Source organism: Carettochelys insculpta, chromosome 8 (assembly GCF_033958435.1).
Source record: "Carettochelys insculpta isolate YL-2023 chromosome 8, ASM3395843v1, whole genome shotgun sequence".
Lineage (NCBI taxonomy): Eukaryota > Metazoa > Chordata > Testudines > Carettochelyidae > Carettochelys > Carettochelys insculpta.
Genome location: NC_134144.1, coordinates 14,352,116 through 14,366,195, shown reverse-complemented (window position 1 = coordinate 14,366,195; position 14,080 = coordinate 14,352,116). Strand labels below are relative to the sequence as shown.

The 14,080-nt window shown below is 46.4% G+C and overlaps 1 protein-coding gene across 2 annotated transcripts in view; it reads left to right on the top strand.

Moving 5' to 3' along the window:
* Window positions 1-485: 485 nt before the first annotated feature.
* Window positions 486-14,080, top strand: part of SPATS2L (spermatogenesis associated serine rich 2 like) — a 114,506-nt gene continuing 100,911 nt past the window's right edge. For both annotated transcript variants that reach the window (XM_075001809.1, XM_075001808.1), the window contains exon 1: window positions 486-642. The gene's annotated coding sequence lies outside the window, so the exon portion shown is untranslated. The remainder of the gene's footprint in view (window positions 643-14,080) is intronic.

Below are 14,080 nucleotides of genomic sequence, written 5' to 3'. Positions count from 1 at the left end.
CAGGCAGCTCCTTGCTTCCCTCCTTTACCCTCCCAGAGCTGCTGGGGCATCGGGGCCGCCGAGCCAGCCTCGGCTAAGCGGCCAAGGAAGGAGAGGCGAGGGCTGAGGCTGCTGCTGCTGCTGCTGCTGCTGGGAGGGTTCCTTTTCCCGCCAGCCCTCGCCCGTGGGCGGCCTCAGTCAGGCACAGACCCTGCTGGCTGGGCCCCCGCCCCCTGTCCCCGGGGCGCCCCACACCCAGCTCCGGCCTGCCCCACGGGGGGGTGAGGGGCTTTCTCTGTGAGACCCAACTCTGCCCGCGCCCCCGCCAGGACCCCATTGCTCGTGGGGACCCCGACCGACCCCGCAGGCACTCACTCACCCGCCCCGCCCCGCCCCCTCCGTGAGCGCGGGAAGAGGGGGGAGGTGTTTCCCGCCGGGAGGCGGGCGGAGAGGAGAGCGCGCGCGCGGGCAGGCGGCGTGTGTAGGAATCCGAGCGGGGGCGGGGCCGGGCCAGCCGCGGATGTGCCGCTCGCTCGCGGAGAGCGGAGTTCGGCGACAGTGGGAGGTCGCCTTGCGCTGCCCGGCCCGGCCCGGCCGGCGCTGGAGCGCCCCTGGCTGCCCGGACCCGCGGCTCCGTAGGGAGCACAGAGCTCCGGCTGCGCGGTAAGGGACCCGGGGCGCTGGCTGCGCGGCTGCACCGCCCCCTCCCCGCTCTCTGCCGCGCCTAGCAGCGCGGGTGGGGGTGGAGGTGAAGGGCTTTGTTGGGGGCGGGGGCTTTCAGGGTATTGCATGCTCCGTTTCCGGGTTGCAGGCTGCCAAGAGGGCAGATGGGGGGCGAAGAAGGTGGACTTGTCCTCCTACAGCCCCTTGAGTTTCCTGGGGCAGAGGCGGCCTGGGTTCAACGCGGACAACCCGCCTTCCCCTTGTCCTAGTGCAACAATCCCAAGATCCGAAATGCCCCTTTTTTAATAGCCTCCGGGTATCCAGAATCAACAGTAGCGGGGGCCGAGTGTTTGATCGCGTCGCGCCCCGAACTGTCTTCAGAGAGGGCTCCCAGGGAGGGCAGGATCGGGCCCCATCTGCCATGAGTGGGGGCCCCGGGAGGGCAGGATCGGGCGCCATCTGCCATGAGTGGGGGCCCCGGGAGGGCAGGATCGGGCGCCATCTGCCATGAGTGGGGGCCCCGGGAGGGCAGGATCGGGCGCCATCTGCCATCAGTGGGGGCCCCAGGAAGGCAGGATCGGGCCCCTCCTGTTAGCTAGGCAGCCGCGGCTGAACCCGTTGTGCTTGCGGTGATCGATATTCCACTGCCAAAGCCAGCAGTCGCCTGGGCCGGAGCTCTGCAAACACGAGCAGGAATACGTTTGTCACCACCCCCAGATGGTGACAGCGCTGAAGTTACATGGCCCCGGCCAGCCCTGTGCACTAACAGCCCTGATCACATGGATAGCAGCGTACCATATCATTGCCATAGCTATCAGGGCAGCAAAATATGCTGACCCAGAGCTATTTTTTCATGAAATGTTGCATTCGAGTGTGGGTGAGCTGTGAAACATTGTAGGGCGATTACAAAGCAAGGGTATGTGCCACTGTGCTGTAGCTGTTCTTTATACACAAATTCAAGAATTTGAAGAATTATTTCAGCTGTATGGGGATGGAGCCAACAAAGTGGTTTATATTCAGTGTGCATGAAAATTGAATTTAATTGAATTAAATTAAATTTAAAAAATTGAATTAATTGGGTTTATTTTGAGAATATTTGGTGTACAGTTGCAGCTGGCAATGGCCTTTTATTCTTTATCACACTGCTGAGGAGTTGTAAATTAACAATGCAAGACTTTTTCATTTTTTTTAGCTTGTATTGCCAGATTTACTTTCTTTTATTGGTCTAAGATCCCACAGAAAACATAGTATCCTCATTTCAGGTCAGGCTCCCTTGGTCTTTTGTGTGAGATAAATGTTCTGAGCTGGACACGTGTAGAAGTATTGTTCAACTTCAAGAAACCTAACAATCTTCCTTGGGAAGTTACCTCAAATTACCAGTTATGTTATAGAATGCTGTTCTCCTTTTTTATGATGTCTCCTATCTCAAAATAAAAGAAGCATCTGTGACATTTTCAGCAAGGGTGGTTATCAAGGGAAGGTAACCTAGAGTTGTCTCAGGGTCTACTAAACAGATTGATGGGAATGCATCATACTATGAATAAATCTTATCAGATTAAAGTGTGCACAGTCATGGATCATGAACACTTGGAATGGTAGCTGATACCCTAACACAGGTCTCACTTTTGTAGCGAACTCTATATGGGCAGATGTCTGGGCTTATGCCTCTGACTTCTTCTCAGATTGGTTGTTCCATTAAAGGCACATGGTTAGGGGCATCCCTTGAGTGAATGATTTTTACAGTACCCAAAAGGGCTTAATTTTACAAGGTTCTCAATGCCTCATGGGAGGTGGTATGAGAACTATCAGCTCCTATTGGTTTAGTGAGGCGCTGAAAATACCCAGCACATTGTAGGATCATATCCCTGAGACATGGGAGTATCTGTTTTAATAAGAGACTCAGGGACACTAATCAGAATGAGGGCCCTATTGTGGACGTTGTACAGATACGTTGAAGACATAGTCCCTGCCCTGAGGAGTAACTCTCTGACAAGTGGCAATGGCATGTAGCTGGTCTGTGACTGCTCACTGTACATATCTCCAATTGCCAGTGATGGGACACTAGATAGGGAAGGCTCTGAGTTACTCTGGCAAATTCTATCCCAGGTGCCTGGCTTCTGGGTCTTGCCCACATGCTCATGGTCTATCTGGTTGTCATGTTTGGGGGTCAGAATGGAGTTTTTCATTGGGTCGGACTGGTGGGAACCCTGAGGGTTATCACTTTCCTCTGCAGAATTGAGTATGGGTCACTTGCAGGTTGAAACTAGTGTAAATAGTTGAGTCTCCGTAACTCTCAGTTTTAAAATCATGATTTCAGGACTTCAGTAACTTAGCCAGGGGCTAGGGGCCTATTACGGGAATGGTGGGTAAGGTTTAGTGGCCTGCAATGTGCAGAAGTCCAGATTGGTTCTCAACTTGTGGTCCAGTCAGTAGAGCCCTGCAAATTCGTGAATTTCCAGTTTATATCTACCGGTGTCTGCATTAGCGGATGTCAGTGTGGATACCTGCGGCTCATTCTTATGGCTACAGATTTTGCATCCGTGAAGGGCTCTACCAGTCAGAACATATGACATACCCTTATGAGGTTCCAGCCATACCAGCGTGAGGAGGTCTTGGAATGGGAGTTCCTGAGAGGGAAATATTTATATGTGATTGTAATATAATGGGGTTTCTGGGCACAGCTAGAGAAATCAACCCAGGGTATCTTTGCTTAAAACCAGGCCACTTACAGCCCCAGGCTGGGATTTCTTTTTCACGCTAAGGTAAATCCAGTTAGCCACAAAAGTACCTCTGCCAGCCCCACTGGCCAGCTAGAAGCCCCACAAGCAAACCCACAGACTTCCCGGCTGCTATACTAGCCCGGATCAACAGTTCTTCAGACTTATTTCACCAACTCCACACAGATTCTCTCAGGCCCAAAAGAGTCCAGTCACAGTCCTCAGGCAATATATACTTGGACCTTACCCAAATCACCACGCTTGCCAGATCCTTCAGATCTAAACATTTAAGATTTATTAACCAAAAAAAAAAAAAAAAGAAGAAAGAAAGAACAGGGTTAGAGAGAAATATTGTTAAAGTGACTACTGATGCAGGCCAGCAATGTTATATGCTGAGTCTTGAAAGTCCACCCCATAAGGGTTAACATTCCAGGTTACATCAGCATGCTGGAACATGGAACCTCGGAATAGGAACCGGAACAAAGAACAAAGACAAAGACCAAGTTCAGGATGGATGCTGGTAGGTCCACCACATAGCTTTTTTCTTTTCTAACAAAGCCCTTTCTCCTTCCCATTAGGCACCCGAGGGTCTTCCCCATCTAACCCAGGTAGACTGTTATGGCAAGCTGCCATTGGATGAATCCCAGGAGACAGTCTCAAATTGCTGAGATGTGTATGTTCCTTTGTCTCAGTTAAATACCCTGGCTGGAGAGGCCACCAGCCACACCTCCCATTGTGTATCCTTGGCTCTGAACATTTTTAATACAGTTACAGAGCTGAAATCTATAACTCTACCTGCAAACATGATACAGACATATAAGTAGCATACACAGATTCAGGGCATCCTCTGCTTTCATTAGACACGCGCCCCCCCACACAGTGGACACATAAAATTGCTTCCATATCCAATATAAAAGTCCAGTCATGTGACAGTGATACGTGACATTCTCAGGACCATACAGGTAGTACTGGGTGCAGCTCACGGTAGTAAGTAGGTTAAGAACAACTGATGACCCCTTCTGACCTTATGGACTATAAACAGTGTTCCTTCTAATTTTTTCCATCCATGGCCAGACTAAATGTTATTATGGTCATCAATGCATGTGCAAATGTGGACCACCAAAGAAACACATGCTTGCTGCTGTGGGTGTCTGTGGGCATTCTGATGATTGGCTGGGCAGCACCTGAATCTCTTCTGAGCAGCTGCCCAAGCACTCAGCTTACAGGGAGTGCTATCTATGAGGTGTATAAATGCTGAAGGGGAAGGATTACAATTTGTGGTCTATTATGGTGAAGCTTATTTGTGGGGGCAGCTCTAGAGTCCTCATCTGAACAAATTCCCTCTGACAGCCGTAGGCCCTTAGAAGAAGCACATGCTTAAAGGCTATTGTTTTCCTCAGTGAGCCTATAGGTGAGCTAGACCAGCCCACAAAGCCTTTTTATCTGGCTTGCAAAGCCCTTTCCTGCAGCAAAGGCTCCATTTTATTCAAGGCGGTCAAAGTGAGTGTAGGGTGTAGTCAGACTGGGTTAGGAGCTGGCAACCAGCAACCCGCGTCTCTGGCGCCACATGTGGCTCTTTACAGAGCCATTTGCAGCTCTCTGCCCTGCCACAGCTGAAGTAATGGAACTAAATGTAATTGGTTTAATGGCCAGCAGGGGGACGGGAGGGGTTCAGCTGTTAAACCAATTACATTTAGTTCCATTATTTCAGCACAGCAGGGCAGGGAGCTGCCCACAATGCAGGTGAGGAAAGCGTGCGGAAGAGTTGGGACTAGAGGCAGTCAAGTCTGCTCGTGCTGGAGCCGTGCAGCTGCGCTGAGGGTTTGGGGGAGGCAGCAGCCACAAAGGAGGAATGGCAGCATGTGGAGCTTGTTGGCTGAGCCAGGTTAATCCCGAGGATGGGAGATGGTTTGGGAGCTAGTTTGCATTTGGCGTCCCCCCCCCCCCAACATGTAAAAAATTGCCATGTGATCCTTGATGCAAAAAGGTTAGCCACCGCTGAGGTAAACCAAACCACCACATGTCCAAATATTGAATTTTGAGAGAAGTTTTAATCTGGATCCAAATTTTGTGTCTGGTCCCCATCTATAAAAGGGGTTGAAGCAAAATGCAGGATTCAAATACTCACTTTGATCTATAGGAAACATCATGTCCAGACCTGATATTTGTGGTTTGGGCCTGTCTTTAAAAGAAAGTAGAACAGGATTTCTTGTGGCTTGAAAAGTGTATTACATTGTTTCAACAAGTTCTTTTCCTTTAGTGCTGGCAGTACCAAGACCAGTTAATTTATAGCCCTGTTTTGTATTAATTTGCCAGACTAAGTTGTGTTCAGGTTTATAAACCTTCATTGCCATGGTTTTCATTCTGGGACTGTCTCTCACTATTCAGTTGTACAGTGCCTAACACTTTGTAATCTTGGTCATGGCAGCTAGGTTCTACAGTAATACAACATATACACATTGATCATCTGCATCCAAAATTGAAAATGATCATAAAATCTTTCTCAGAAAATCTCAGTCTAATCCCCTAAATACTCATGGATTGCCTGGAATAAAAATGTCAAAGTCATTCACAAGAGAGGACTGAATTTCACTTCTAGGTATAGCCTATTGACTGGGGATAAAATTTAGGGCCCCATGTAAACCTATCCATCGAGAGCAGAGTGCCTATTGTCAGTGGGAGATTTGCATGGAGAGCAAGGGAAGAATCTGATCTTTATATAGTAACTCGTGGTTAGTATTGTTTATTCTGGGCTTTATTGTCAGTATCAGTGGGAAAATAAGCTCTCCCCATTTGAGCCATGGATATTTCTTCCCTTGGATTTTTTTCCTTCTCCATCCTGTTTTCTCTGTTTCTCTACTTCTTATTTGTCCTTGTGTCACTTTGTTCTTCCTTCTGCATTTCCTTCCCTGCACAGAAATTCTTGGTGCTCACCCACCTGGGCTTCAACCTGCAGCTTCCCATTCTGTCAATCAGTAATCCAGTAGTTAATCTTGACATTAAAGTGTGATCATTTTAGTTAATCCTTATGCGACATTAAAAGGGAAGAGGGGAGGTCACATCTTTCTGAGACATTGTTTGAGGCTGTCTGCAGTCTCGGAAGACAACGGTGTATTGATTTACCTGTATGTGCATTTGGAATGTTTTCTTCAGAACCATGAAGTATAGAAACTAACTTTTTAAAGTGAAAGCTGAGATTCTGCACAATTTGGATATGCCAGATAGGCCATATAAATACATCAGGGAGGCCAGACCTAGCCCATAGACCAGATTTTTAGCTCTATTGGAGAAGGACTTCTACCTGTAGTACAAAGTTTGAAAGGAACATTCTGTAGCATTTTCCTATCAAATAAATTTGGCCCTGATATGCATCTTGCGTAATACTGAAATAGAGCCTTGAATGGAATGAAATGACATAGCAGTCTATGGAACTACATTGGTTTTCACTAGCTGAGGATCTGGTCTCTTGATTATACATTAAAACCGTCAGTAGAACTTTTGGGAGCACGAGGAATGAAGGCTCTGGTATGCTCTAGAATAACGTGAAGCAGTGGAGTAGATGGATTGTTTTGCTTGGCAGCATGTGGGAGAAACGGAGGGCTGAGGAGGGCAAGTCAGACAGAAATAGCTTTGCTTTAAGGAGGAAAGTGCAGTAATTTGCAGTAATCCTTTGATATGGATTAGAAAATGGGTGAGCCAACTTTTTATGTCGAGCCCCACTTTTCAGGGCCACGCCAACGTGTCTAAAGTAATCCAAACCAATGGAAATTTAAGTTAAGTTCATATGAAAAAACCCTTTCTGTATGTGTAAGAAAATAAGTATGTAGAATGTAAAAAACGTATTAATTGGTATATAAATGTGAATACACGTGCTTAAAAACAGTAACATATTTCAGCTTTTTAAATTGGATGGATGATCCTGAGACCCACCAAACATCATGCTGCTTCCCCTTACAAAATTTCACACTCCCCCAAGGGGCCCACCCCCTCGCTTTGTGCACCCCTGGATTAGAAGAATATGCACTCCTATATTAGCTGGAAGTTCTGCAACACAAAGCTTGTTCAGAACCTCTACTGTTCATTTTGAATGTACAACTCCCAATTTGTTTTGTAGTCCAAGAACCAAACATATACTTGGGAAAATAAATTAAACAGGAACAGGATTTTATTATTTTCTTCATCAACAGAAAAAAATCAATTGGCATATATTGACCCTTTTTGAGAACGACTTTGAAAACAGGCTTAAGATTTATTCAAGACCACATGATGGTTATTCAAAATGAAAATCGAGTTTCTGACGAAGGAGCTACCTTATGTTATGTGGAGAAAGGCAACTGCTAAAGAGAGAACTTAAAACATTGAGACTGGTGCCTAGTAATCATTCATATGTGACTCCTTTTCTTGGGTTTTGAACTGGAAAAAGTCCTCTAATGCTTTTCTTCTTAGACAAGGCAAATAGTCCCACAGTCCCTAATTAGAGTTTTGGAATAAAATGAAGACTCTTATTTGTTTAAACCTCCTCTGTAGAAGAAAAATAATAATAGAAAATGTGTCATTCCTTTTTAAAGTACACAGACTGATCTAAAAATGCAGTATGTATGTAAGCAAAGGAGCTGGCTTGTGGCATAATGTCAAAAATGCCCTTTCTTTTACAAGCCATATCTTAAATACAACTAAAGATTTTCCTTAAAAACTATGATTTACTAATATATATGCAATATTGTAGACACTGTGTCCCTTTATTCTTTTACGACAGCTTCAGGAAACAGTTCTTTTCAGTCTAATGTTGCATATCACTGATTTTCAAGTGGTCATTCAAAAAACAGGTATTGACTGGTCATTTGGTGAGCCTTTCAGTGCTCTCTCTATCTGATTTCTGTCTGGAAAAAGGCCCTATGTCTGCATACTGTGTTCAGTGTTTAAATTACTGTTGATTCTCATCTTTCAGATGTTGAAATGCTAAAAGTTCAAATGATAAAGCAGCTCTGTGTGTTCTGAAATGCCATCTTTTTGCAGTGGAAAAAAAGGGCTGGATTCTTGAACAGCATAAATTAGCATAGCATCATTGAAATAATCAGTTAACACTGGCTGAAGATTGGACTTTGAGAAAGCTTTTTACATTTGGGTTAGACATGACATTACTGGCTTATTTCAGGATAATGCTCACAGAAAATGGATGACGAAAATCTCACTGTTCTAGCATATACCAACACCTGGGCACGCCGACGGGGGTCCGGATCCAGGGCACGCCTGAGGGCACCATCTGCGGGATTTTGAAGGATGCCGAACGCCTCGATGATTCCCTCCTCACACCATGGCAGAAAATCGATGCGCTCAATACATTCCTCATCCCACGCATCTGCTTTACCCTCCGTGGCTCTGCGGTCGCCAAGGTCCCCTTGAATAAAGCAGACAAGACCATCCGTCACCTGGTCCGGAAGTGGATGTATCTCCCCCCGAGGGCTGCCACGGACATTATTTACATCTCCAACCGGCAAGGAGGCGCTAACGTCCCGCGGATGGGAGACCTGTGCGATGTGGCATCGATTACCCATGCCTTTCGTCTCCTGACCTGTCTGGACCCGAGAGTGCGGACCGTTGCGGAGAACACCCTGAGGGGCATGACACAGAGAAGGATCGGCAGAGCTCCCACTGCTCAAGACCTGGCCACCTACCTGAGCGGCTCCCTCGAAGGCGAGTTCGGGAGGGACGGAGGCGACCTGTCATCTCTCTGGTCGCGTGCCCGTAACGCCTCCCGTCGCCTGGGCAAGAGGATCGGCTGCCGTTGGGTGTGGAGCGAGGAATGACGGGAACTGGGCATCCTGATTCCCCGCATTGCCACTGAGGGACATACCATCGTCACCCCGTCCGCCCGGACCCTGCTGGAGCGCCTGCTAAAGAGCACCATTCGCCACCAATATGCCGAGGCCCTGCGGAAGAAACCTGATCAGGGGAAGGTGTTTGACGTGACCAGCCGCTGGGATGCCAGTAACCACTTCCTCCGGGCTGGCAACTTTACCCGTTTTGCGGACTGGCGCTTCATCCACCGAGCGCGCCTTAATTGCGTCCCGCTCAACGGCGCTGTCCGCCATGGGACCCGCGATAAAAGGTGCAGGCGTTGCGGATATCCGCTGGAGACTCTTCCCCACGTCCTCTGTGGCTGCATGGTGCATTCGGCGGCTTGGCAGCGCCGCCATAACGCCATCCAAGACCGGCTGGTGAAAGCGCTACCTCCGACCCTTGGATCCGTTACCGTAGACTCTTCCATCCCTGGCACTGACAGCCTTCTGCGGCCGGACATCGTCGTGACGGACGAGCGGTCTAAGAAGATCCTCATCGTGGACATTACGGTGCCCTTTGAGAACCGCATGGCGGCCTTCCGCGATGCCCGGGCCAAGAAACTGCAAAAGTATGCCCCGTTGGCGGACACCTTGCGGTCCCGGGGCTACACGGTGGAGGTCCATGCATTGCTCGTGGGGGCATTGGGCGCCTGGGACCCCCTGAATGATGAGGTCCTGGAAGCCTGCGAGGTCAGTCGCTATTACGCTCGAATGATGCGCAGGCTGATGGTGTCCGATGCCATTAGGTGGTCCAGGGACATCTACACAGAGCATATCACGGGCCATCGCCAATATTCTGACAGCTGATTACCAAGCTCCTTTGTGTTTTCCTTTTTTTTTTTTTTTTTTTTTTTTCCTTATTTTATCTATTTTTTATCCTGTTCTCCTATTGTAACTTTTTATTTAATTATTTATTTTTATTTTTATTTTATTTTATGCTCCCTGGTACTTCATGGGTCGGGGAGTTTTATGTTCAAAGACTTCTTTTTTCTCAGGGACTGGCCGATAAGCCGATATTATTTATTGTCTAGTATCTGTAAAATACTCCCCTTTTTGATTTTCCCCTAGGGATTGGGATTGATCCAAAGGCCAATATCTCATATTGTCTGTTACTTTAAAGTATTTTCCCCTTTTTTCTTCTCAGGGTAGGGATTAGTTAAAAGGCCGATATTTTATATTATCTCTTGTTTGTAACTGTGTTTTTTTGTCTATCTGAGACTAGTTGGGTTTCTTGTGTAAATACTAAGATGCTGTTTACTGTATATTATGCTCCATAACCTGTTCTAGTTTCTCAGATGATATATCCCTGTGTATGTTAATTTGTTATGCTCCTTGCTGTACTTGAAACATTCCCTCAATAAAACTCATTTAATCTGTTTTATACTTAGCGTATGGATTCCTAGACTAAGCTATACCTTATGGGTGATACTTCCCCCCACTGGGTACTTAATGCTTTTTTGCATAAAACACCTGCTATTTATATCTGGGACAAGGTGGGTTACGCCTTCGGGCTTCCTTGTTTTAAACTGTATTTGATATAACCGTGTTCATGTTAACCTATCCTCAAGCCCCGGATTTCAAATGCTTTATCTCCTTAAATGTATTGTTGCAGGTACTTGTTAGAACCATTAGCTATAATATAGCCTTATCTGTTTTATACTGAGCATATATACTCACTCACCAGTGGGTTACTCTGAACTGAGGTAAGCTTTCTTAATATGCCAAATTGGGATGACCCGTGCCCATGGAAGTGACCAGTTTAGTCCACTAAAGACAATCCTAAGAGGTGGCTGGAATGCGGTCGGATGGTCTCAGAATGCTTTAAGTCAGATTTCGAAGATATTTTGGTTTTAGTTACGTGGTAGTACTTGTATAGCACCTTTTGTCCAAGGACCTTGACACATTTTACAAACATTGAGGCTCAGCTTAGCACTATGAGGGAGAGTTTTATATGTTGGTAAACTGATGAGTGAAGAAGTGTGCCAGTGTCACAAAGCAAGTTATTTATGAGGAACTAGGGATATTAAAACAGTTAACTGATTAAACAATAAGCTTAATTAGTTAATTATTTTGACTTAGGTCCCTGTGCCCAGTGCAGCTGACTGCCCATGGAATTGACTGACAAGGGCTGGTTAACTGGTAAGCCTCATGGTTACCATCATCCTTACCAGTTAACCCATTTACATCCCTATTAAGAACCAAGGGTATGTTTACACTACAGAGTTATTCCAGAATACCTTATTCCAGAGTTATTCCAAAATAAATATTCCAGAATAACATGTCTACACTACAGGGAAGCCCCAAATAAACAAAACTTATTCTGAAATATCGTGTCCACACACTCTGGAACCTATTTTGGATTAGAGCCCCTAAAGGCAGTGCTGATCTGCAATACTATGTCTACACTGCAGTTTTATTTTGAAATAAACTATTCTGGAATAGATTATTTCGAAATGGTGCCTATTTTGAAATAGGCACTATTCCTTGTGGAATGAGGTTTACCAATTTCAAAGTAAGTTGACCGCTGTTTCAGAATTATTTCCAAATAGTGATTGCATTATGTAGACACTTGCAAAGTTATTTTGAAATAGCATCTGTTATTTCAAAATAACTTTGCTGTGTAGACATACCCTAATGAATGAATCAAGGTGTCTTGGTTCCGTCCCAACCTTTAGCCAGTGTAAAGTATTCCCACAGTAACTGCTGCTGAAAAACATCAAGTCATACCCGTAAGATTATTCAGTATAGGTTTATTGGTTATGGTAGATTTACTCAATGTATAACAGCATGTGTGCTCTCACACACACAAGCATCTTGGTCAAATTTACGAAGAATTCAGTGAAATCTGAATAACAACGTAAGCATGATAACATCCACAAAAGCTGGGGAAAAAATGTGGTAGATATTTTGCCACAGCCCCACGTGGCGCCCTGCAGAGCCCTGAGGGGTTGCGGTGTGGACTGCACTGGGAGAGGGCATGGTCCGGGTGGCCCTGAGGGCTGGGTATCTTGCCTCTGCTTCCAGTAGAAGCCCCACTGCTTCTGAGAGTGTTGAGCCATTACTCACCACCACGCACACAGTGCCCAAGGGCCCGATGAGCTCATCAGCTCACCTGAAGGGAAAGATTTCTTCATTGCGTACTAAATAGGGAGTTTTTTCCAAGTTGTTTATACCGTCTGTGGTACCTCTTCTGGGATACTAGAATGGGTGGTACCTCAAGGGAGTGGTACAATCTAGAACCTACCAGTTCTAACATTGTTTCACTATTTGGATTTTTCCTCACAACATTTTTGGGGAATAACCAGGCCTGCTTACTGGGGAGGGAGGGGGGCAAAGAGGGCAGTTGCCATGGGGCCCAACATTTCAAAGGGGCCCAGAGCTCCAGCTGCTGCCCTAAGCCCCACCCCTTCCATGCAAGGGTTGGTGAGCCCGGTCATCCCCCCCCACACACACCTTGCTCCTGGGCCTGCCACTGATGCTACCTTCCTGCCCTCTGGGGCTCCCCACTATCCTGTCCTGCTGAGCCAGAAGTTCTGGCCTCTGTTATGTAGTAACACTAAATTTGTAATATTTAAGGTGTAGTTATCTCTGGCACTCAGCCTGTGACTAAAATGTTACTTTTCTGTGACCCAAACATTTCCAGTAATAACTTATGCTAACGAATAATGAAAAATTATGATGACGCTAGTGTGGTGGGCTGTTGTGAATGTGTTGTGCTTCTGCAGGAGGATCAGAACTCAGGTTGGTGAGAGGTTGGGATGCCGTGGAGGCAACATGTTTGTTCCGTGCACAGACGAAGAAATATTTTCCCTCACCATCTTGGAATCCCAGCTCTCAGCCTCATTCTTAGGCTTTCTGGTTACTAGTATCTGAGAGTGCAACAGGTTTCTGATGAGAATCCCCAGAATGCTGCAGCGTTTGCTCTTGCCCCCGTTAGAGGCACAATGCATAGCTTTCAAGCAGCCCAGAAGTCACAGAGAGCAGTGGGTGTTGCTTTCAGCCCCAGCAGAGATGCAGCAAGGTGTAAAAGAGGAGGAGGTGAGAAGGAATCCTGGTAGGTGGGAGAGGGACGGTGGAGGTTGGTGTCAGACAACTGAGTGGGAGTGGGGTGCTTTTGAGGTGAGGATGAAGTGGCGGGGAGTGTACCGAGAACGTATTGGAACTGGGGGAGTGTCTGTTTGAGGCAGTATTGAAACTGGATGTACAACTGCACATGACTGGTGGATATGAGTGACTGGTGCCCTCCACAGGTATGGACCATTGGTTAGGAAACTTCTCTGAACCTATGAACCTTTGGCAGTTCTCTTGTTACTGATTAGAGCCCATCTCCTTGCTGGCTTACCCCTCTGGGGGCCGATGGAGTGCACAGTGCAGAATTTAACCCAGTATCTTCTTTTTCCCCATCACTGAACAAACTGTCATCTCCTGACTGTGTATTAAAAACCCAATGGAAAGCGTTCATAACATCCATCTCTATATCCATATTTGACCCTTGGTGGACATGCTCAGTTAACAGTGTCGTTCTTAGCAAAACTCTAGATGTGTCAGTAGATTTTACAAAAGCAAGACAATAAATGGTTTTGTCTGGAAGAAGTGTAAATCTGAGTAAGAGTAAGACTATTTTGCATATGGTAGTGACTGCTAAATCATAAAAAAGGGTCCTGGTTCAGGATTGGCATGCCTAGGTGCTACAGTAATGTAAATAATTATTTATAATAATTATGGTTAATGAGTTATAATTTCTGTGGGCTTGATTCTTCTTGCACATTGGTGTAAAACAGAAGTGAGTCCGCTGACATCAGTGGAGTTACCATGGTCTGAATGAACTTCAAGATCATTGGCTAACCCTGCGACTTTTTAAAATACACATGGTACTTTGGT